Raw genomic sequence first — 25,588 nt, 5'->3', positions numbered from 1 at the left:
TTCACTGTATCACATATAGTCTGGCGGTTGCGGATGGATTATTAGCAATTGCGGGCGGGTGCGGGTGAACGAACTCCTGACACGCGCACCACTAACACACACACACACATAGAGGTAGGGAGTGAGATGATTGGAGAAAGGGACAGTACCTGGACCTGAATGTAGGAGCTGGCAGCAGTATGGAATATCTGAGGAAGTGTTTATCTGTCACGTCTCGTAAATAGCAAAGACATATGTGGAATTTGGACATATTGTGCTCGATGGATGTCCTGGGACCGCGCCTCAATGGATGTCCTGGGGCCCACCTCGATGGATGTCCTGGGGCCCGGCTCGATGGATGTCCTGGGGCCCGCCTGGGGGGATGTCCTGGGGCCCACCTCAATGGATGTCCTGGGGCCCACCTCGATGGATGTCCTGGGGCCCGGCTCGATGGATGTCCTGGGGCCTGCCTCGATTGTTGTCCTGGGGCCCTGCCTGGGACGATGTCCTGGTGCCCCACCTCAATGGATGTCCTGGGGGCCTGCCTGGGGTGATGTCCTGGGGCCCTGCCTGGGAGGATGTCCTGGTGCCCCACCTCAATGGATGTCCTGGGGGCCTGCCTGGGGGGGATGTCCTGGGGCCCGCCTGGGGGGATGTCCTGGGGCCCGCCTCAATGGATGTCCTGGGGCCCGCCTGGGTGGATGTCCTGGGGCCCTGCCTGGCTGCGCGTTTATTTTATTACCGTGCAACCAGGGGGGCCCCAGGACCGAGTTTGGGAAACCCTGCCCTACGGTACTGCCCAGGGATATAGAGATTTATGGCAGGCACCTGTCACAGAGAAATGCAAACGCCAGCTGGTTGGCAGAGCGCCGGGCCATCTCATTGCGCTTGTTGGCGTCCTCCTCCCACTGGAACATCAAACTCCTCCACTGTGTGACCACCGTTGTCCAGGGGAACATTTGGATGACTACCTTCAAATTAACTCTCATCTGACGCATCAGGGCTGTCCCCTTTGTGTGTCCTAAATTGTTTCCACGGAGGTGAATGACTATGATATATTCACGGTCAGAAAATATTTCAGAACCCTTCCCCTGAGAACAGCTCATCCATATTTCACACTCCTGTGTCATCTAGTCAGCTACATTGTATAACTGTGTAGTAAGTATTTGCTTCAGTATTTGTTTCCTTGCTCTCGCCAATGATCAGTAGGATTATGAGCTGGGATTTTAACAATCAACGCATGACATTGTGAGTGTTCAAAAGCTGTTGCTGTATTATAATAAAAATAAATGTTAACACTATCTTTTCACATGTTCTGGAGAATACCAAATCAAAGTTTATTTGTCATGTGCTCTGAATACAATAGGTGTAGACCTTACAGTGAAATGCTTACTTACATTTCAACCCCACATGTGAATATGGAAATTCCACATCTGAAAGTGAAGTTTTCACAGTTGGGAGTTTTCTTAAATATGAAACTGCAAATTAGATTTTCACTTTCAAATGCGAGATTACATGTGAAAAACAATCACATGTAAAAAAAACTACATTTGCAAATGTTAAATTACACGTGACTGATTTTCAAACGTGAACTTGCAATGTTTTTCACATGGATATCTGATTTTCACATTGAAAAGTTGTTATTAACATGTGAAACTAATAACTATAGTTATTTCACATGTTGTCACATCCTGACCATAGAAAGCCAATATTTTCTATGGTAGAGTAGGTCAGGGCGTGACTAGGGGTGTTTAGTCTAGTTTATTATTTCTATGTGGGGTTCTAGGTTTATTTTTCTATGTTTGTGTATGATTCCCAATTAGAGGCAGCTGGTAATCGTTGTCTCTAATTGGGGATCATACTTAAGTTGCATTTTTCCACCTGTGGGTTATGGGATATTGTTTATGTTTAGTTGCCTGATCGCACTGCATTGTCGTCACGGTTTGTTTATTCTTTATTTGTTTTGTATTTACTTAAGTTTCACTTTATTCATTAAAAGTATGTGGAACTCAAAGTACGCTGCGCACTGGTCCGACCATCATTATTACGAACATCGTGACACATGTGAAAATGTGATTTTGACACGTGAAACTACAAATTTGACCAGTTTTTTAATGTGCTTCTCCAAAAATGATTGTTGGAACTTCAATGACTCCCTCCACAATTTGCTTTTTTTACACTATTTTTCCACACTTGCAATCCCCCCATCTGTCTCCTGCAACTATTCCATTGTAAACAGGAGGGGAAAGAACAGGAAAAACCAGAGAGACAGTAATTCAAGCATGAAAAATGGATGGAACACAGTGGAGCAGAAAATTATAGATATGAGAGAGAGAGAGAGAGAGAGAGAGAGTCTAGTGCCATCATAATCTCCTACATCGTATGAATACATGTCTTATACATGACATGATCAAGATAAATCAGACCAACGTGAATCAGCTTCTACAATGTGATGGTTGTGGGAGGGAAAGGCTGTGTTTAGTGTGTGATATAGAGTGTGCTGCATTCAGGAGGGAGTGTATTTACAGTGTGTGGATTGAATATGCAGATGGGGAAAACAATCTGCCCCAAATGGCATCCTATGCCCTATACATTGCCTTGCAAAAGTATTCAACCCCCTTGGCGTTTTTCCTATTTTGTTGCATTACAACCTGTAATTTAAATATATTTGTATTTGTATTTCATGTAATGAACATACACAAAATAGTCCAAATTGGTATAGTGAAATTTAAAAAATTACTTGTTTCAAAGAATTATTAAAAATACAAACCGGAAAAGTTGTACATGCATATGTATTCACCCCCTTTGATATGAAGCCCCTAAATAAGATCTGGTGCAACCAATTACCTTCAGAAGTCACATAATTAGTTAAATAAAGACCACCTATGTGCAATCTAAGTGTCACATGATCTGTCACATGGTCTCAGTATATATACACTTGTTCTGAAATGCCCCAGAGTCTGCAACACCCCACCCCTAAGCAAGGGGTACCATGAAGACCAAGGAGTTCTCCAAACCGGTCAGGGACACAGTTGTGGAGAAGTACAGATCAGTGTTGCGTTTTAAAAAAATATCTGAAATTTTGAACATCCCACAGAGCACCATTGAATCCATTATTTAAAAATGGAAAGAATATGGCACCACAACAAACCCGCCAAGAGAGGGCCACCCACTCAAACTCACGGACCAGGCAAGGAGGACATTAATCAGAGCGGCAACAAAGAGACCAAAGATAACCATGAAGGAGCTGCAAAGCTCCACAGCGGAGATTAGAGTATCTGTCCATAGGACCACTTTAAGCCATACACTCCACAGAGCTGGGCTTTACAGAATAGTGACCAGAAAAAAGCCATTGCTTAAAGAAAGAAATAAGCAAACACGTTTGGTGTTCGCCAAAAGGCATGTGGGAGACTCCCCAAACATATGGAAGAAGGAACTCTGGTCAGATGAGACTACAATTGAGCTTGTTGGCCATCAAGGACAGCGCTATGTCTGGCACAAACCCAACACCTCTCATCATCCCGAGAACACTATCCCCACAGTGAAGCATGGTGGTGGCAGCATCATGCTGTAGGGATGTTTTTCATCGTCAGGGACTGGGAAACTGGTCAGAATTGAAGGAATGATGGATGGTGCTAAATACAGGGAAATTCTTGAGGGAAACCCGTTTCAGTCTTCCAGAGATTTGAGACTGGGATGGAGGTTCACCTTCCAGCAGGACAATGACCCTAAGCATACTGCTAAAGCAACACTCGAGTGGTTTAAGGGGAAACATTCAAATGTCTTGGAATGGCCTAGTCAAAGCCCAGACCTCAATCCAATTGAGAATCTGTGGTATGACTTAAAGATTGCTGTACACCAGTGGAACCCATCCAACTTGAAGGAGCTGGAGCAGTTTTGCCTTGAAGAATGGGCAAAAATCCTAGAGGCTAGATGTGCCAAGCTTATAGAGACACACCTCAAGAGATTTGCAGCTATAATTGCTGCAAAAGGTGGCTCTACAAAGTATTGACTTTGGGGGGGTGAATAGTTATGCATGCTCAAGTTTTCTGTTTTTTTGTCTTATTTCTTGTTTGTTAATACAACAAAAATATATTTTGCATCTTCAAAGTGGTAGGCATGTTGTGTAAATTAAATGATACAATCCCCCCCAAAATAAATGTTACTTCAGGTTGTAAGGCAACAAAATAGGAAAAATGCCAGTGGGGTTGAATACTTTTGCAAGCCACTGTATACTGCACTTATTTTGATCAAAGCTCTGTGGGCCCTGGTCAAAAGTAGTTCACTATATAGGAAATAGAGTGCCATTTGGGACACAAGATACAGATGCTGTGGGGCTGTGGGAGGGTGAATGGGAGTCATTTCACAGAGCCAAATCTTTGGGTCTCTGTACTACCCACCACTTGTATTGATGAAACTAGCTGCTTAAGTGTGTGTGGGTGTGTGCCTGCACATGCGCGTGTTTGTGTGCGTGTATGTGTCCGCACGTGCATGTGTGTCCTGTCTTCTATTTCTTATAGGGAGTTCCTATGCTGATTATTGGCTGCAACCAATTAGAGGCCTGAAGAGAGGAGAGGAAGGGCGATGTGAAGGTAGAGGAACAGGGGATGACTTTTACTCCTTTGTTTAGATCTAGAGTAACTGTCTGAATCCCATTACAGCATTAGCAAACCCGGGGGAGAACAGCTGAATAAAAGGCAGAAAGAGAAATCCAGAGGGATGGAAAGCAGGCGAATGAAAGTCAGATGTGGAGATAGATGGATGGCCAGATGGCACGGAAGAGAGACTATACGATAAAGGTGTATCAACCTCACGTCACCATTACAAAAGGATCTAGACACACAACTAGAAGCCCAAAGATCTATATCGCATGTCAAACTCTCCACCGAGTGTCTGCGGGATTTCACCCCTCCCTTGTTTGATGAATTAAGGTCACTAATTAGTCAGCAACTCCCCACATCTGGTTGTCTAGGTCTTAATTGGAAGGAAAAAACAAAAACCTGCAAACACTAGGCCTTCCATGGAATGGGTTTGACACCCCCTGGTCTATATAATCGAACAGGAAGACTCCAACAATATTGATGGACTGACCAAACTTTCCTCCTGGACATTTTAGAGTATAGAGCCAATGTAAAGACTGTGAAGACAAAGTATAGACCAAGTTGTAAATAAACCTCTAGAAAGCTCTGAGAGTAAGCCCCAATTATGTTTATAATGATGTACATAAACTGACTATATGTATAATATAGTTCTTCAGAAAGGAAACACCACGTGCACGTTTAAAGATGCACTATGGAGAAATCGCTCCGCCGTTTCCTGGTTGCTAAAATGCTAATAGTTTGCCTAATTTCAGTTTATGTGACTGAACAAGGACGTAGGCTATAGTGTAGAGAATCATTGTGCAGAGAATCATTGTGCCATCTAAACCGCTGTGAAATATATTTTACAATATTTTACAATATTTTACAAAATGTTGTATTTTCAGCTGTTCCAAGTTTGTGTACAAAAACGAAAGTAAAAGACGCAAAAACAAAACTTAAGAACTGGATCATTGAAATAGCGCACAAAGAAAATATATACCGCTTCTTAGACTTGCTTTCAATTAGAATGACAGATCTATAACACACATTTCTATGTGAATTTGGTCAGGTTGCCCAAAAAGTTACATATTGCAGCTTTAACCATTTATTAGGAAAGATTACAATACATACTCTTGGCGTTGAGACTCTGCTCCTTCAGGGTAGCTCACTGCCAGAGCGAAGCGTCATATTAAAATAACTACAGGCAGTGAGCACAATATGTTATACCAAACCCCCTGAAAAGTAGAAACACAGAACCCAGACAGGTGGAGGTTGTGGTGGTGGTGGTGGTGGTGGGATTTCAGAAGAAAACAAGCATAGTGAGTAACTGCTAGTTACAGCTAGTTAACAGCAAGAGACACCAGAACTGGCCAGGTTAAGTAGACTGCATATACAGTGCCTTCAGAAAATATTCATAGCCCTTGACTTATTTGCAATTTTTGTGTTACAGTTTGAATTAAAAATTGATTACATACAGTGCCTTGCGAAAGTATTCGGCCCCCTTGAACTTTGCGACCTTTTGCCACATTTCAGGCTTCAAACATAAAGATATAAAACTGTATTTTTTTGTGAAGAATCAACAACAAGTGGGACACAATCATGAAGTGGAACGACATTTATTGGATATTTCAAACTTTTTTAACAAATCAAAAACTGAAAAATTGGGCGTGCAAAATTATTCAGCCCCTTTACTTTCAGTGCAGCAAACTCTCTCCAGAAGTTCAGTGAGGATCTCTGAATGATCCAATGTTGACCTAAATGACTAATGATGATAAATACAATCCACCTGTGTGTAATCAAGTCTCCGTATAAATGCACCTGCACTGTGATAGTCTCAGAGGTCCGTTAAAAGCGCAGAGAGCATCATGAAGAACAAGGAACACACCAGGCAGGTCCGAGATACTGTTGTGAAGAAGTTTAAAGCCGGATTTGGATACAAAAATATTTCCCAAGCTTTAAACATCCCAAGGAGCACTGTGCAAGCGATAATATTGAAATGGAAGGAGTATCAGACCACTGCAAATCTACCAAGACCTGGCCGTCCCTCTAAACTTTCAGCTCATACAAGGAGAAGACTGATCAGAGATGCAGCCAAGAGGCCCATGATCACTCTGGATGAACTGCAGAGATCTACAGCTGAGGTGGGAGACTCTGTCCATAGGACAACAATCAGTCGTATATTGCACAAATCTGGCCTTTATGGAAGAGTGGCAAGAAGAAAGCCATTTCTTAAAGATATCCATAAAAAGTGTCGTTTAAAGTTTGCCACAAGCCACCTGGGAGACACACCAAACATGTGGAAGAAGGTGCTCTGGTCAGATGAAACCAAAATTGAACTTTTTGGCAACAATGCAAAACGTTCTGTTTGGCGTAAAAGCAACACAGCTCATCACCCTGAACACCCTATCCCCACTGTCAAACATGGTGGGGGCAGCATCATGGTTTGGGCCTGCTTTTCTTCAGCAGGGACAGGGAAGATGGTTAAAATTGATGGGAAGATGGATGGAGCCAAATACAGGACCATTCTGGAAGAAAACCTGATGGAGTCTGCAAAAGACCTGAGACTGGGACGGAGATTTGTCTTCCAACAAGACAATGATCCAAAACATAAAGCAAAATCTACAATGGAATGGTTCATAAATAAACATATCCAGGTGTTAGAATGGCCAAGTCAAAGTCCAGACCTGAATCCAATCGAGAATCTGTGGAAAGAACTGAAAACTGCTGTTCACAAATGCTCTCCATCCAACCTCACTGAGCTCGAGCTGTTTTGCAAGGAGGAATGGGAAAAAATGTCAGTCTCTCGATGTGCAAAACTGATAGAGACATACCCCAAGCGACTTACAGCTGTAATCGCAGCAAAAGGTGGCGCTACAAAGTATTAACTTAAGGGGGCTGAATAATTTTGCACGCCCAATTTTTCAGTTTTTGATTTGTTAAAAAAGTTTGAAATATCCAATAAATGTCGTTCCACTTTATGATTGTGTCCCACTTGTTGTTGATTCTTCACAAAAAAATACAGTTTTATATCTTTATGTTTGAAGCCTGAAATGTGGCAAAAGGTCGCAAAGTTCAAGGGGGCCGAATACTTTCGCAAGGCACTGTATATCTCACCCATCTACACTCAATGCCCCATAATGCCAAAGTGAAAACATGTTTTTAGACATCTCCCATCTGGTGTATAGCCGACTTAACCAGGTTTTGCCTGTGCTTAGCTCCAGTCTGTTTATTTTTTATCCTGAAAAACTTCCCAGTCCTTAACGATTACAAATATACCCATAACATGATTCAGCCAAGAGTAATGTTATGAAGAAGTAATGGATAAGAAGTTAATGCTTTACCGCGTTTTATGCAGTATTACTTTAGTGCCTTGTTGCAAACAGGATGCATTTTTTTGAATATTTTTTATTCTGTTCAGGCCTCTTTTATTTTCACTCTGCCAATTAGGTTAGTATTGTGGCGTAATTACAGTGCTGACTGTTTTAAAGTCACCATTGGCCTCATGGTGAAACCCCTGAGCGGTTTCCTTCTTCTCCGGCAACTGAGTTAGGAAGAACGCCTGTATCTTGTAGTGACTGGGTGTATTGATACACCAACCAAAGTGTAATTATTAACTTCACCATGCTCAAAGGATATTCAATGTCTGCTTTTAATTAATTTATTTTTTTACTAATCTACCAATAGGTGCCTTCTTTGCAAGGCAGTGGAAAACCTCCCTGGTCTTTGTGGTTGAACCTATTCTTGAAATTCAATGCTCGACTGAGGGCTCTTACAATTATCTGTATCATTGTAGTCATTCAAAAAAGTCCATGCAACTTATTATGTGACTTGTTAAGCAACTTTTGACTCCTGAACTTATTTATGCATGCCATAATGAAGGGGTTGAATACTTACATTTCAGCTTTTCATATTTTATTCATTTGTAAACATTTCGAAAAGCATAAATTCCACTTTGACATTGTGTATTGTGTGTAGGCCAGTGATGACAAATCGAAATTTAATCCATTTTAAATTCAAGCTGTAACACAACAAAATGTGGAAAAATGAAAGGGGTGTGAATAGTTTTTGAAGGCACTGTAAGTAGAATGTGAATTCAGTAGGTGCAATTCCCGCTAACGCGATCAGCTGATGCCACCACACTAAGGTTTCCCTACTGAACCGGCTTAGTGTTATTTCCTGCCAAAACCAGCACCTGGATCTAGATGCGCTGCTGTTTTTTGTTTTGCACTGAATATATACATGTATTTGAATGTATTTTATGATTAGCCCTCCTCGTAGGCTATAACCTGGGGTTGATTATCTTACGCGTCATCGAACTGAATAAATGAATGAACAAATTAAATAATGAACGAATTAATGACTGATCCAAAAAAACAAAAAAACAATCAAGAAATTAATGAATAGTTTATTTAATGGTTTATGTCAAGTCGACTTTAGCTACCCATTCCTTACGTTCTATCATGAGGTTTTGAACAAGCTAATTCATCTTTGCACAGGTTGTATTGCTACATAGGTGAGTGGTGTGTTTTGTATCAGAAATATGTTCACGTCTACGAGAGGTGACAGGAGGCGACAGAATATTCAGACCAATGTTCCATCTGGTGCCAAGGTGTGTGTGTGTGTTCCAGTGTGTGTGTGCCTGTGTGTGTGTCCGTGTGTGTGTGTGTGCGTGCGTGCCTCTGTGTTTGTGTGTGTGTGTGTGTGTGTGTACGGTACATGTTCCACATACAGTCCACATACTTCTAATATCCAGAGTACATGTAGGTGAGCGCTGACATAATTCACTTAATTAAGATGACGATTATGTTTGTTTATGAGTGGAGGTGGATCATTTGGCTGTGGTTGAATGAGAGTGTTGTCAGTGGGAGCCCTGAGCGGAACAGGAAGAGACAAGGAAAGAGGGAGAAGGAGAGAAAGGAGGTGGGGTGAATAGTGCTGTGTTAGGGAGGGGAGAGGGAGACAAGAGAAGGACTCTTGTGGTAGTTTTTACACGTCAGTGTGGTTCCAAGAACGAGTGATATTGTGTGTGCGCTTGTGCCCGTGCGTGTCTGTCCATCCGTCTGTCTGACAGTGTCTCTGTCAGTCTGCGTGTGTTTATGTCTTGAATTACTGGGAATTACTGGGTTCTCCTCTGGTGTATAATTTATTCCAAACCGTTACGCCTAATGTTCTAAATGTCACCCGATGATTGATTATGGCTTAATTCTCAGTTCATAATTCAACGGACGTCCTTAGAAATGTCTGGCCTATGAAAACAAGCCGAGGTGCGTTTAAAGGCCCAGTCCTGCGTTTTCCACTATTTTGACTTACTATGGGACAAAGTTACAGGTAACTGCCAAAATAATGTAAATGAGGGATACAAAGTATATTGAAAGCAGGTGCTTCCACAAAGGTGTGGTTCCTCAGTTAATTAGGCAATTAGCATCCCATCATGCTTAGGGTCATGTAAAAAATGCTGGGCAGGCCATTATTTTGGACATTATTTTGGCTAGCGTGGCTATGCCCTCATAGGATGACAACGCCCCCATCCAAAGGGCACGAGTGGTCACTGAATGGTTTGAATAGCATGAAAACAATGTAAACCACATACCATGGCTGTCTTACTCACCAGATCTCATTCCATTTGAACACTTATGGGAGTTTCTGGAGCGATGCCTAAGACAGCGTTTTCCACCACCATCAACAAAATAGCAAATTATTGAAGAATGGCGTCGCATCCCTCCAAGAGTTGTAGAATCTATGTCAAAGTGCATTGAAGCTGTTCTGGCTCGTGGTGCCCCAACATGACACTTTATGTTACCTGTACATACTTACACTTTCCCACAGACCGTGTAAATCTAAGCTGTATTTGGCTCATTAGTGCTGGTTTTGGATAGAGAGACTATGGGCGCATCCCAAATGGCACCCTATTTATTATTTAGTGCACTACTAGTAACAACAGAGCCCTATTGGCCCTGGATAAAAGTAGCGCACTGAATACGCAATATGGTGCCATTTAAAACACAAACAACAGGGCTAGCCGACAAGAGGTGTCGTCATAATAGAGAAAGGCCATCTTGACGAACTTTCAGGAAATTAAACGTAATTACAGAACAGACATTACTCTGCAATTACCCTATCTTAGAGACATCAATGTGATTTTCCAACATTACATTTACCATGCTTTCATAGCACTGCCATCATGCAAAGAAAGCATAGGCTACATACATATACCATAACCGATAATACGTTTTGCTTTAAAGGTTTTTATCAGCAAATAGCCCATCTCAGGCCAACATACGGGCTTTGAAGTGAGGTTAAACAATGTGGGAACAATTTATGTTGTTCAGCAGATTTGAAAGTTTCCTGAGTCCTGGAAGAGCTGTTTCTCATTATTCAACAGCAGAGAGGAAAGGGGAAGGAGAGGGTCGGAGGGAGAGAAGGGGATGAAAGGAAGGAGAGGAGTGAAGGAGGAAAGGAAGGAGGGAGGCTAATGGAAAGAAACCAAGGGGCTACACAGAGCATCAAAAACACTGAATGGACAGCGAGCTGTTTTGTTTGTTTTTTAATCTGGAAAATGTAGTGGTTACAGTATGTAGCGATACAAGGTTAAATGGAAGAGAGATGGGGGAGATATATAGGGAAGGGGAGAGAGAGGGGGGAGAGAGCGTGCAGCGTACAAGAGAGGAAGAGAAATAGATGTATCAGCAGAGAGAGAGGGAGGGGGAGAGAGAAGGAGGGAGCAAGAGGGGGAGAAAAAGAAAGCGAGAGTGAGAGGGAAAGTGACAGAGATAGAGAGAAGCAGCAAAAGAGAGAGGCAGTGAATGAGGGAGAGGGAGAGAGATTATGTTCATCTCACATTACAGTCAATGAAACATTAAGTGTGTCAGTCAGCATAGTTTAGTGTGTGTTAGTGTTGGGATCAGTTTAGCCTGTTACTGAATAATGAATATAATTACACGGACAGGGGTGACTTGATACTAGATCAGCACTACTACTCTGAGACACTCACTCTGGGCCCTGGGTTCAAATAGTATTTGTTTTCCTTTCAACTATGTCAAGCGTTTGATTGCTCGGAGTGCCAGATGAGATGGGTGGGTTTTGCACTTTGGGGACTATACCATTGGTTCCAACGCACCAGCCAAGCTCAATCAAGCACAGCACAAAACATTTGAGAGAAAACCCGTCCCATTTGAATCCAGGTCTGAACACAACAGAACAATATTAATCCACCCTGTGTCACTGATCCCTCTCGCCATTGACATCTCCTTCTCTCTCTCTCTCTTGCTCTCTCTCTCTCTCTCATTCAGATCTACTTTCAGAGAACAGCAGCGTGATGCCAATCTGAGGAGGGAGGGATGTGTACAGTGTCTGTAAATGAATGTGTTTATGATGACTTTCCCATAAACCCTCAGGGAAATATGACCCCCCCCTAGTTCCCAGGCCAGGGTGTTTGTGTGTGTGTGTGTGCTCACACATGCTTATGTGTATGCGCACTTGCAAGCATGTTTGTTCCCAAGAAAGAGAGGTCCAACCGAGGGTATAGGGTTCAGATCCTATTCTGTCCTGGCTGTGGTGGAAAAAGTACCCAATTGTCATACTTAAGTAAAAGTAAAGATACCTTAATAGAAAATGACTCGGAAGTAACAGTGAAAGTCACCCAGTAAAATAATACTTGAGTAAAAGTCTAAAAGTATTGGGTTTTAAATATACTTAAATATCATAAGTAAATGTAATTGCTCAAATATACTTTTACTTAAATAAAAGTAAAAATTTAAAAATGTAAAAAATCCTCATATTAAGCAAACCTGGCAGCATGATTATTGTTTTTTATCCAATTACGGATAGCCAAGGGCACACTCCAACACTCTGACATAATTTACAAACAAAGCATTTGTATTTAGTCCGTCTGCAGATCAGATGTGGTAGGGATGACCAGGGATTGTCACGCCCTGACCATAGAGAGCCCTCGGGGTTCTCTAATGGTGTTTTAGGTCAGCGCGTGTCTAGGGGGGTTTCTAGGTATTATATTTCTAGTGTGTGTGTATGGTTCCCAATTGGAGGCAGCTGATGATCGTTACCTCTAATTAGGGATCATACTTTGTGTGTCCTTTTTCCCCAGCTGCGATGTGGGATATTGTTTTGTGTGAGTGCCTATGTGCGTCACGTATTTCACGATCGTTATGTCTTTGTTGTTTTGGAAGTCTCACAATCATTAAAATGTGGAACTCTACTCACGCTGCGCCTTGGTCCAATTATTCATACGACGGTCGTGACATAGATTTTCTCTTTTAAGTGTGTGAATTAGACAATTTTCCTGTCCTGATAAGCAGTCAAAATGTAACGAGTACTTTTGGGTGTCAGGGAAAATGTATGGAGTAGAAAGTACATTATTTTCTTTAGGAATGTAGTGGAGTAAAAGTTGTCAAAAATATAAAAAGTAAAGTACAGATAAGTACTTTACACCACTGGCTATGACCAGGCATTATGTCCTCAGGTCTAACAGTGAATTGTTTGTAACTGTGCATGATGTCTCCATGGATATTTGTAGTCACATTTAGAGTTGGGGGATTCTCTGGTGGTAAACTGCTCTCTGATTAGAGCTGTGTCCGAAATGGCACCCTATTCCCTACATACAGTAGTGCGCTACTTTTGTCCAGAGCCCTATGGGAAAAGGGTGGCTTTTCAGATGAAGCCTAGGCCTTGTATTACCAGTAGAGCTGGAAAGTGAGCTCACAGACACAGTTAAGATTTGATTTGATTTGACTTATGATCCTGGATCCCCCTCACCACCACCAGACATACACACACACACATTACATGCAAGCATGCAAACACAGAAGTGGAAACAGACACACACACACACACACACACACACACACACACACACACACACACACACACACACACACACACACACACACACACACACACACACACGTCAATAAGGATAGGATGAGCTCCGGGGCATCCTTTTTCCATTGATCATCCTTGAGATGTTTCTACAACTTCGAGTCCACCTGTGGTAAATTCAATTGATTGGACATGGTTTGGAAAAGCACACACCTGTCTATATAAGGTCCCACAGTTGACAGTGCATGTCAGAGCAAAAACCAAGCCATGAGGTCGCAGGAATTGTCCTTATAGCTCCGTGACAGTACTGTGTTGAGGCACAGATCTAGGGAGTGGTTCCAAAACATTTCTGCAGAATTGAAGGTCCCCAAGAACACAGTGGCCTCTATTTATTCTTAAATGGAAGAAGTTTGGAACCACTAAGACTCTTCCTATAGCTGGCCGCCCGGCCAAACTGAGCAATCGGAGGAGAAGGCCTTGATCAGGGAGGTGACCAAGAACCCGATGGTCACCCTGACAGAGCTCTTGGAGATGGAAGACATTTCCAGAAGGACAACCATCTCTGCAGCACTCCACCAATCAGGCCTTTATGGTAGTGGACAGACGGAAACCAAGAATCAGTAAAAGGCACATTACAGTTAACTTGGAGTTTGCCAAAAAGCCCCTAAAGACAAAACAAGATTCTCTGGTCTGATGAAACCAAGATTAAACTGTTTGGCCTGAATGCCAAGTGTCACGTCTGGAGGAAACCTGGCATCATCCCTACGGTGAAGCATGGCGGTGGCAGCATCATGCTGTGGGGATGTTTTTTCAGCGGCAGGGACTGGGAGACTAGGCAAAGATGAAGAGAACAAAGTACAGAGAGATCCTTGATGAAAACCTGCTCCAGAGCACACAGGACCTCAGATCGGGGTGAAGGTTCACCTTCCAACAGGACAACGACCCTAAGCACACAGTCACAGTCAAGTCTCTGAATATCATTGAGTGGCCCAGCCAGATCCCGGACTTGAACATCTCTGAAGAGACCTGAAAATTGCTGTGCAGCGACGCTCCCCATCCAACCAGACAGAGCTTGAGAGCATCTGCAGAGAGGAATGGGAGAAACTCCCCAAATACAGGTGTGCCAAGCTTGTAGCGTCATACCCAAGAAGAGGCTGTAATCGCTGCCAAAGGTGCTTCAACAAAATACTGAGTAAAGGGTCTGAATACTTTTTATTTGTGATAAATGGGCTAAAAACAATGTTTTTACTTTGTCACTATGGGGTATTGTGTGCAGATTGATGATGGGGGGGAACAATTGAATCAATTAGAATAAGGTTGTAATGTAACAAAATGTGGAAAAAGTCAAGGGGTCTGAATACTTTACGAATGCACTCTGTAATGCAACCAGGTCGTTCAAGATTGATGTCGAAATTGGACGTCTTTCAAAACCGGCTAGTAGGGGCAACAGTGAGCACTATTACACCAAGTATGCCTGGGATTTGCTAGGGCGTGGTGGATGGGTGTAATCCCATGACTCTGGATTAGAAGTTTGAGTGTTCAATCCCAGTCGTGGACACTGTTTTTTAGTTTTTTTCTCTCTCCCAAACACTGACCTTAACCATTCGGAACGTGTGCCTGAACTTAACCCTTAACTTCTAAATTTGATGTTTGGAGAAATGGAATGATACTGGGCAGCAGGAGCAACAAGAATAGTTTGAAATTTGATGTTTGGAGAACGTGGAGGAACGTCTAATTCTGCAGTGAGACTGTGAGAGCTTGTTGAAATATGTGGGTCCGTGACCTTGGATTAGCTGTTCTCTCTGTGTGGATCTGAAGAGCAGAGCAGTGGAACTATAATAGAAATAGAACTACGAGAAATGACAAAGCCATCATGGCATATTGACTTGAACGGAGATGTCCATTCTAGTAAATCATTTTCTTATGGGAACTACTGCTGTGTGTCTGACAGTTGTAAAGTAGTTTTTCTGTCTGTCTGAATGGCCCAAGCTACAGACTGTCTGGATGACTGGGCTGTTCTAAATATAAATGTGGTTGTTATGATTATTGATTATTGATGGTTACTTATGCACATTGAGCATGGGAAATGCACTCTACAAATGAAATATTATTATTATTAGACAGACAGGGAGGCAGACAGGCAGGCAGACAGACATGGAGAGACAGACAGACCTGATAGATATATCTGTTGTTTCAGACGTGAGACAACTTGCTCACTAAACTGCAGACACAATAACAAGATTGGTATTGCTATACTGTAGGCCTAATCTGCTACTGGAAGGATGTCCACAGTCATGCAGTATAGTAAACAGTCTATTAGTGAGAACATTATGTCATGCTAAGTTAAGCATGTAAGCAGTTAGCATTCATATGCTGTAATGCGGCAGTCATGTAACAAGACCGTTCAGATAGGCATGTATAAGATGTAAGGCTGACTTAACACAAGTCAAGATAGAATGTCAGTCACTGTGGTATCTGGACAGTTCCAGACTGAAGAACCAGAGGTTAGGAAACCTGCAAAGTGATGACTCAGTGGTAGGCCTGATTACCAACAACAACGATACAGCCTACAGGGAGGAGGCGAGGGCCCTGGCGGAGTGGTGCCAGGAAAATAACCTCTCCCTCAACGTCAACAAAACGAAGGTGCTGATCGTGGACTTCAGGAGACAAGCAGAGGGTGCATGCCCCTATCCACATCGACGGGGCCGCAGTGGAGAATGTGAAAAGCTTCAAGTTCCTTGGTGTTAAACATCACTGACAATCTAAAATGGTCCACCCACAAAGACAGGGTGGTGAAGAAGGCGCAACAGTGCCTCTTTGACCTCAGGAGGCTGAAGAAATGTGGCTAGGCTCCTAAGACACTCACAAACCTTTACAGATGCACCATTGAGAGCATCCTGTCAGACTGCATCACCTTCTGGTACAGCAACTGCTCCGCCCGCAACCGCAGGGCTCTCCAGAGGGTGGTGCAGTCTGCCCAACGCATCACCGGAGGCACGCTGCCTGCCCTCCAGGAGATCTACAGCACCCGGTGTCACAGGAAGGCCTAGAAGAGGACCTCAGCCACCCGAGTCACGGCCATCTCTAAATATGTGTATGCGACCAATAAAATATGATTTGATTTGACATTAGCTTTTCATGAGGCATCCCAGCAGCCACTGTGTGTGTGTGTGTGTGTGTGTGTGTGTGTGTGTGTGTGTGTGTGTGTGTTTTTGAGGCACCCCAGCAGCGTAGGGCAGGCTAGTATTAAATGCTCTGCCTAAATAATAAAGAGACAGGGAAAAAATGAGGGGAAGGGGATGAAATTAGACTGTGGGTCTTTGTGTTTTCAAAGCCCTTGTCTTTTGCTACGGCTCGTTTAGTGGTTTAGTTGAACAGGGAATAAGCCAAATCTAATAAGCATAATAATACAAAATCCCCATCAAAATATGTCTGTTTAAACTAGAGATATATTCGTTTTTTGCATGAGCTGTGTCTCAATTCTGCAACAAGCTCTCACAGTCCCACTGCAGAATTAGATGTTTATCCACGTTCCTCCAAACATCAAGTTATTCCAAACGTCAAATGTTGAAGTGATTTTCACACCCTTGGCTAACTTCTCCTGCTCAGTATTGTTTCCGTTTCTCCAAACATCAAATATCAAAGTTGCTCCAAATGTCAAATTTAGAAGGTTAAGTGTTACGTTTTGGGATAGGGTTGAAACAACATGAAACAAATGTCCAACGCTGTGATCAAACACTTAACCTTCTTATCCAGAGCCATAGCGATCACTGTTACCCCTAGAGGCCGCTTTAAAAGAATTTCCCAAGTCCTCATGACACGGATAGACGTCCAATTTCGAAGTCACTCTTGAGCGATCTGCCTGGTCAATCCACACCTTCACTGATGTCGGCATTCTGCATCTGTTGTGGAAGGCGACAGAGCTACAGAGGTGTTTGTCAGACTACTGTCTCCATGACTCTTGAGAGTTAACACCTCTGTCAAATATCATGAAAGGTTCAAGAACTGTTCTAGAACTGTTTAAAAAGTGCCAGAAGTTAATTAAAGTATATTTTCAGTGCCCACTGTTCTAGAACTGTTAAAGGAGTGGTTCACTTTTCTTTTTTTTTTCCAAATCAAAAACATTTATGTAAAGGGCACGTTAAAGAAGTGTGCAGACACTGTTTTTGCGATCTCACTTGGTTTTGAGAAACTTATTCACCATCAATAGACTTCATCATTGCGCGTTCGGCACGATGTGGGCCAAGGAGAAGCATGAACAAAGCCCCCGAAAACACCCCAATAAGTCCTTTTAGAAACAGCAAAGCTCTCAGTATAGTGATGCGGGTCTTCAGATGTTGTTACACATGAAATTGTGTAATTCTGATCTTTATCTGCAAGGTTATATTCCACTTTTGTCGGACTCGAGCAATACTTTTCCAGGCGCGAGCAGGCACGTGCTTTCTCGTTCCCATTGTGGCGACACGAGAAACGCACGCTCGCACATGGAAATAAATGAGTTAATTACTACAAAAATGCCACGTTAACGATAAAATGACAAACAAAATAAATATGTAGGTAAGTACATGGTGGAGTCTTTTCTGTCTCCTCTCCTTCTGGCGGTGGCGGGGATGATGAAAAACTGTAGGCAGCAGCAGTAGAGGTCTTCACGGAGCCACCTGTACCCGAATACCCCAGACCTGATCCGGATCCAGAATTCTAAATAACGTCATGGGTCTGGGTCGGATCTGATATGATTGTCATGCGTCTCCGGTATGTGTCATTTTAACTGACTTGTCCAGCCATATCGATCTGAACACGACTGCTGCAGTAGAGAGAGAGAGAGAGACGTTTTTAGTCGTTTATGCTGCTGCTCTTTGCTTGTTTGGCTACAGTCATAGAGTGAGGCAAGAGTGGGGCAAAAGTTATGGGATATCTAATCAATGGAAGATGGAATTAAAAGTTAAAGGAGAAAGATAGGCTACAGCAACCAAGAGCCAGCAGGTTGGGTGCTACTTTATATTCTGAATGGAGCTGTTGTTGTTTGTAACTGTTTAGGACGAAAAAGCGCACGCAGCCTCAATGAGCTCTGAACGAGCTTTTCCCAGTTTGATGCAGTCGAGGCAGGTACTATGTAATCCTATTGGATGATAAATAACCACCTGTATCTATGGCAGCCATTAGTCTACTATAGTGGGAGTCGGCTTGGTGGGTTGCTGTTTCTTATCTCTCCCTCCTTCCTCCCTGTTCCTCACTCGCTCACACTCACAGTAGCCTACATACACAGCACTGTTCCTGCTACAGCGTCACCTCTCTATGCCTTCTCTCCCTCATGCTTTATCAGTTCTGATGAATAAAGTAGCTTCAAAATGGACTTTTCTGCTCACAACACTGACATTGTAGAGCTTAAATGTCACTGTGTGGCAGGCACATAGATGCAATAGGCATGTATAATGTAATGTATCTAATGACTATGTTGTGGCTGTAATTTCAGTGAGGCTGGATGCTTAACAAGCATATGAAAGACAACAAGGCCAGATACACAGACAGATGTACAGTAGCATGCCTCAATATACTTTAACATGTCAACTTCACAGCCATGTCCCAGGCTCCCAGCTGCTCCATTAGTCAGTGGTTCCATCATCGACTAGTGGAAAAACACCTGGGATTTTGGGAGACAACAACACCAAGAAAATAACATGGGCTATAACTCCTCTCTCCAGGTTCCACCACAGCCCAAACCGAAATGGCAAGACTTCAGTTGAAATGCTCCTTACAAAGAGAGTGACTGCTTATGGGTTATTGTGTGTTAAATTCAGGCTGTAACACAACAGAATGTGGAAAAAGGTAAAGGGCTGTGAATACTTCCTGAAAGCACAGTATGTACCTATTTTAATATTTTCTACTTACTTTGCTTTCAGGCCCATGGGGAAGGGTTGGGGTTGGAAAAACACCCTAGTTGCTAGGAGGGTGGGAGGGGTGGAAAAACACGGTTTCCGGGTGCGTGGTTGGAGGGCGACCTTTTTAATGGGTGGGGTTGGGGGAATGGGGTGGAGGCTCACTTTTTTTTTCTCTCTCATTACATACTAAATGTAATGTTACTTTTGGATCTGTGACGCGAGCTAGCTATTAAATGATATGAATTTGTGTATTGTGCGTGTAGCCCCCACAAGAAAAATGAAAAAATAAATAAAAGTGGCCTGACTTGGCCTGGTTTGTCTAGGTGCTCGGTCAGAGCAGGTATGCACTAAAGCAAGACAGATAGCCACTCACTAGTGTACACTTTGTACTAAATACTCACTAGTACACTGACCTGACCTGGCCCCTTTTAGTGCTGGGTCACAGTAGGCATGTACTGTAAGACAGATCGTCTCAACATCAAGTATGTACTGTAGTAAGACTGATAGGTAAGATGGATAGCCTTCACAGCAGGTAATGTTAACATAATAAGTGGTCTGAATCATCTTAGCACCAGATCACAGCAGGTGTGGACCAGAACTCCTCTTTTTAAGTGTATCTCTACTACAATTGCTACTGTTACACTGCTATTCATTTAACCATGTACTGGCTTGGCTTGGCCTGGCTCCTCTTTGGTGCTGGGTCACAGCAGGTACAGTGGGGCAAAATAGTATTTAGTCCGCCACCAATTGTGCAAGTTCTCCCACTTAAAAAGATGAGAGGCCTGTAATTTTCCTCGTAGGTACACTTCAACTATGACAGACAAAATGAGGGAAAAAATTCCAGAAAATCACATTGTAGGATTTTTAATGAATTTATTTGCAAATTATGGTGGAAAATAAGTATTTGGTCACCTACAAACAAGCAAGATTTCTGGCTCTCACAGACCTGTAACTTCTTCTTTAAGAGGCTCCTCTGTCCTCCACTCGTTACCTTTATTAATGGCACCTGTTTGAACTTGTTATCAGTATAAAAACACCTGTCCACAACCTCAAACAGTCACACTCCAAACTCCACTATGGCCAAGACCAAAGAGCTGTACTTTGTTCCGTTCATTTTCCCTCAACCCTGACTAGTCTCCCAGTCCCTGCCGCTGAAAACCATCCCCACAGCATGATGCTGCCATGACCATGCTTCACCGTAGGGATGGTGCCAGGTTTCCTCCAGACGTGACGCTTGACATTCAGGCCAAAGAGTTCAATCCTAGTTTCATCAGACCAGAGAACCTTGTTTCTCATGGTCTGAGTCCTTTAGGTGACTTTTGGTAAACTCCAAGCGGGCTGTAATGTGCCTGGAATGGCTTCCGTCTGGCCACTGTACCATAAAGGCCTGATTGGTGGAGGGCTGCAGAGATGGTTGTCCTTCTGGAAGGTTCTCCCATCTCCACAGAGGATCTCTGGAGCTCTGTCCGAGTGACCATGGGGTTTTTGGTCACCTCCCTGACCAAGGCCCTTCTAATCCGATTGCTTAGTTTGGCCGGGCGGCCAGCTCTATGAAGAGTCTTGGTGGTTCTAAACTTCTTCCATTTAAGAATAATGGGGGCCACTGTGTTCTTGGGGACCCTCAATGCTGCAGACATTTTTTGGCACCCTTCCCCAGATCTGTGCCTCAACACAATCCTGTCTCTGAGCTTTACGGACAATTCCTTCGACCTCATGGCTTGTTTTTTGCTCTGACATACACTGTCAACTGTGGGACCTTATATAAACAGGTGTGTGCCTTTCCAAATCATGTCCAATCAACTGAATTTATCCCAGGTGGACTCCAATCAGTTGTAGAAACATCTCAAGATGATCAATGGAAACAGGATGCACATGAGCTAAATTTCGTGTCTCATAGCAAAGGGTCTGAATACTTATGTAAATAAGATATTTTTTAATTCTATTTTATCAAAAAAATCATTATGGGGTATTGTGTGTAGATTGATGAGGAAAACAATTAATTTAATCAATTTTAGAATAAGGCTGTAACTCAACAAAAGTCGAGGGGTCTGAATACTTTCCGAATGCCCTGTATATTAGAGAGAGGCTATGAACATTCTCTTACTGAGATAAAAACTTTAAGCTGTAGTCATAGCAAGAGGAGAAAAATAATCAAAGCTGTGTTTTCTGGTAGATTTACGGAAAAATCTGTTTTCATCAAAAGCACTTGAGAAACGGTGCACCTGGAGAGAATGAGGGAGGAAGGAGGGAGGGCAGACATGCAAGAGAGAGAGAGAGAGAGAAAGACAGAGAGTCCCAGGAGGATAGTATAAGAGTGGAAAATATCAAAAAGAAGAGGGGAATGTGATGTGAGGGGAATGGTCTGTGTGGCAGACAGCTACCATGGGAAGAAAGACAGGGGGGAGAGGAGGTGGAAACATGTCTAGATTCTGGACTTGGTTGAGAATGTTTTTTGAAAATCTGATCTATAAATGTCCAACCTTATTTTGGGAGGATTAGAAGGATTGCAAGGGTCTTTTAATGTGACAATATTTTCTTCCCTAATAGCAGTCTAGACAGGCCCTTGACAAGGCGAGGAGGCTGAGATAGGCTCCTCCCGAGACCGGGATGAGACCTCACATACGGAGAAGGTAGCAGACCTGGGTTCAAAAACTATTCAAAATCTTTGTAATTACTTTAACGTTGGCTTTAGCCTGCCTTGAGTGCCAGATGGGCGTGGTATGCAGTTTGAACTTTTCTATTGGTTCCATTGCGTCAGGCTATAGGTCTAGATTCAATCAGATCAAGCGTTAACGACACACGCATAGCAGATAGGTGTAACTCTGTTTGAGCTGTCAAATCGGTGAGCAACTGCTCTTGATCATAGTCACAAAGCCACAAGTTCAGAATGACAAAGTGTGGGCCATGTAGAAATAGTTATGCTCAAATAGAAAATCATTAAACAAAATAACGATGATTACTATCATCCTAATCGAGGTGTAGATTACGCTTCACATTCCGGTGTTTGAAATGATCAACAAGGCTGCATGGGATTTCTCTTAATGGACTCCATGCAGCCAATGGCAATGTCCGGTTTAGGTATGATGACAGGAGACGCTTGTGGATTTGCTTGTGGATTTGACAGCTCGAACACAGTTCCACCTCCGAACCGCCAAAACAACCGCTATGTGGATCTGATTGAATCGAGCCCTTCGTTCAAGCAAGCCCAGTTAAAGTATTTGAAATGATTTCACATAGTATTCGAACTTGGGTCTGCACGAGGTAGTAGATGGGAGACAAGATCATTTATCACAAGACATTTCATCAACGCCTCCAAGGAATGTGGTCTGTTGTTTTAGTAACACCTGGCAGTAAAAGAGTAAAATAAAAATAAAACTGGGGGTTTGACTGAATAAGTGGGGGACTGATGGGAGGCGCGGAGCTGGCACCATGCCACGGGGTAATTATGTTGGGATGGAAGCCACAATGACATCACAGTCATGTTATGTAGGTCATCTCTGTGTGCATTTCTTGATGTAATGCAGCTTTGGCATTTTCCCCTGAATCAAGCCAAGAACCCAGGAGGTAGAACACTTGTGAGGGATGGAGGAGGAGGAAGAGGGAGGAATAGTTTGAAAGAAGGCACAACAGGTCAACAGGTCCAAATAGAACAAGCATCCCATCAATATCTAATCAATCACCCCCATGCTTCCTTTCGTCCCCCCCCCCCCCCCTCTCGCTCTCCCTTCTTCGCTTTCTCTGTCTCTCTCTCCCTCCTCTCTCTACCCTTCTCTTTCTTTTTAGTCTGTCTATTCGTCCGGCTAATGATTGCTGAGATTTAACCCCTAATGATTAGCAGCTGCATTTCTCCGTGGTCCGCAGAGGTCTATCCCTTCTAAAAGAAAACAAATCCACCATTTTGACATGAAACCAAACAGAAATAGCACGTAGTTAGTCTGATGCCGCTCTCCCACCGGCTTCGCAACCAGCCAGGAGGCTTTCAGCCAGACATTAAAGCCCAGAGAGAGCTGACTGGGGAACGAGGGGGTGGAGGCGCCCACTCACCCTGCGGACGTGATCCAATAACACCCCAGCTGGTCCAACCCCCCCCCCCCCCAGCTAGTCTCATCTGTTCCCCTAAAAGAACAATGATCACCTAAGTCCTCTGACAGCTCTGATTACCAGCGCCGGGGCACAAGAGGCCAGAGAGCACGGCCCAGTGTAGGATATACACACGTGGGATACATTTCCCTGTGTGTGTGGGTAGGGGTGTGTATGTGTGTCATCACAACACTGACATGATGATATCAAATTACACTGTGTGTGGCACATAGATGCAATAGGCATGTAATGTACAGTATGTAGCTAATTACCAAGTTATGACTGTGTGTAATATCAGTGAGGGAACATATAGGATCTCTATAGGGGGAAACGCCTGCTCGACCCTCTTGCTCCTGTCCCATAGGGGCTTCCATGGAGCTCAGGAGATAAGAGGAGAGATCTATCTACAGCCAGGGGAAAGAGTCTCCCTAGGTGGTAAGCCCACACACACACACACACACACACACAGTAGAGAACAAACCCATAAACTCCCTCCCGATGACAACAGCAACAGATGTAGAATCAAACTTCAGTCAGCTGTTTCCTAATCCCATTACTGTACAGTTGATCTGGAGTAGAACAGTAGTAAAAAGTTATATGTACAGATATGCCACTTAACAGACACTTTTATCATAAGCGACTTACAGTACAGCAAGTACATCATTAATTTGACGGCATTGCAGAAAAGTGATCCTGCAACAATGTGATCGAATTAAAATCCTACATCTGTAGGGCCAAAAAGAAAAACTGTACTGCATCAGACACTAGGAGTGAAGTGATGAAGGGAATAGCTGACCCCTGACGTATTGTAACGTACCTAAGCCATGTGGGTCTGAACAGGCCTACTAAACAGAGCAGCAGATGACTGGAGCCAGCTGTGGTGGGCAACGGCCTGATCAGACAGCCCGATTGATAACTATCTCCTGGAGAGCAGCGCTGAGCCGCGTTCTTTGAGTAGTGAGAGAAGATCAAAATTAGAACGAAGGAACACACACACACACACACAGGAAAGGAAGAACTGGAACGGAATCACACACACACAGCCATGTGCACAAACAAACTCACACATTCACGCACACTAATTTATGGCCTGAAAATGACCTGTACGAACTTGGATTACGATAGATAAACAGGGAGAAATGAGGAGATATAGCCGGAGGGAGTTAAAAGAGAGCAAGAGTTATGTCAACTAACATCATCATGTTGAATATCATTTCCATATCTCACTGTTAGGGTCAACCTCTAAAACCAACACTTAGTTTGTCATGGAAGAAAGGAGTCGGTTTTCAAATACAAGAGGATGACAGAGAGATATGAGGAGAGAGAGAGAGATTGAGAGAGACAAGATATACATTTGCCACAAGGGTGGGAGAGGACAACAAAGGGTATTTGGGCCTCTTGTCAGACCAAGGAGATGGCCAGAAGGAGATGAGTAAATTGAGAGCGCTACAGAGGAGAGAGAAAGGAAAGCGACAGGAGAGAGCGATGGAAGGCAGAGAGAGATAAAGAGAGAGAGAGCGACAGAGGGGAGGGAAGGAGTAGGGAAGTCTGTCTGTAATTAATAAAAGGGCTGAAATGAAATCCACACTAACCTGCTTGATTTGTTTCCCAGGCAACTCCAGTGGCTCTGCTGGAGGGGTTATGGGCTCAATCCCTGTTGGTCTATTGGATGATAACACATGGAGAGAGCTTGCAACCTTTCCATCAGGTGTCTGTTCTCTTTTAAAGCTCTTTCCCTCTACAGATCATCAAGTATGAGTTCCTACCACATGAATCACATGCTAGCTCCGACTCAACCACAGGGACATTAGGGGGGAAGATTTATGGGGGAGAGAGAGGAAGAGATTGGCGAGAGAGAGTGGTTTAGGGGAAAGAGATGTGAGTGAGGGGGAGAAAGAGGGAAAGAGTGCAGGAGAACAAACCAGCATTAGGGGAGAGGGAGGTATGACTGGATCTATAGGGGAAAGAGGGGAGAGGTGGAAAAGGTATGGGGGAGATAGAGGGGAGAAGTGGAGAAGGTATGGGGGAGATAGAGGGGACAGGTTGAGAAGGTATGGAGGAGGAGGAAGCACGACCAGCATTAGGGAAAAAGACGTGGGAGGTATGGTGGAGAGACAGCGATGGAGGAGAGAGGGGGAAGAGGGGGGACTGGGGGAAGGACCGCAGGGAGAATGATGCAGTGATTAAGAGCTTGAGGGAGAACATGGGGAATGTGTTGAGGGGAACAGTCAGAGGGGG

The 25,588-nt window shown here is 43.5% G+C and overlaps 1 protein-coding gene across 1 annotated transcript in view; it reads right to left on the bottom strand.

Moving 5' to 3' along the window:
* LOC110491941 (vasopressin V2 receptor) overlaps window positions 1–25,258 on the bottom strand; it is an 87,402-nt gene extending 62,144 nt beyond the window's left edge. The window contains exon 1 of the mRNA XM_090202701.1: window positions 24,943–25,258. The gene's annotated coding sequence lies outside the window, so the exon portion shown is untranslated. The remainder of the gene's footprint in view (window positions 1–24,942) is intronic.
* Window positions 25,259–25,588: the final 330 nt, after the last annotated feature.

Source organism: Oncorhynchus mykiss, chromosome 16 (genome assembly GCF_057628025.1).
Source record: "Oncorhynchus mykiss isolate SJ-2025 chromosome 16, ASM5762802v1, whole genome shotgun sequence".
NCBI lineage: Eukaryota > Metazoa > Chordata > Actinopteri > Salmoniformes > Salmonidae > Oncorhynchus > Oncorhynchus mykiss.
The sequence above is the reverse complement of the archived record's forward strand: the minus strand, read 5'-3'. Positions and strand labels throughout refer to the sequence as shown.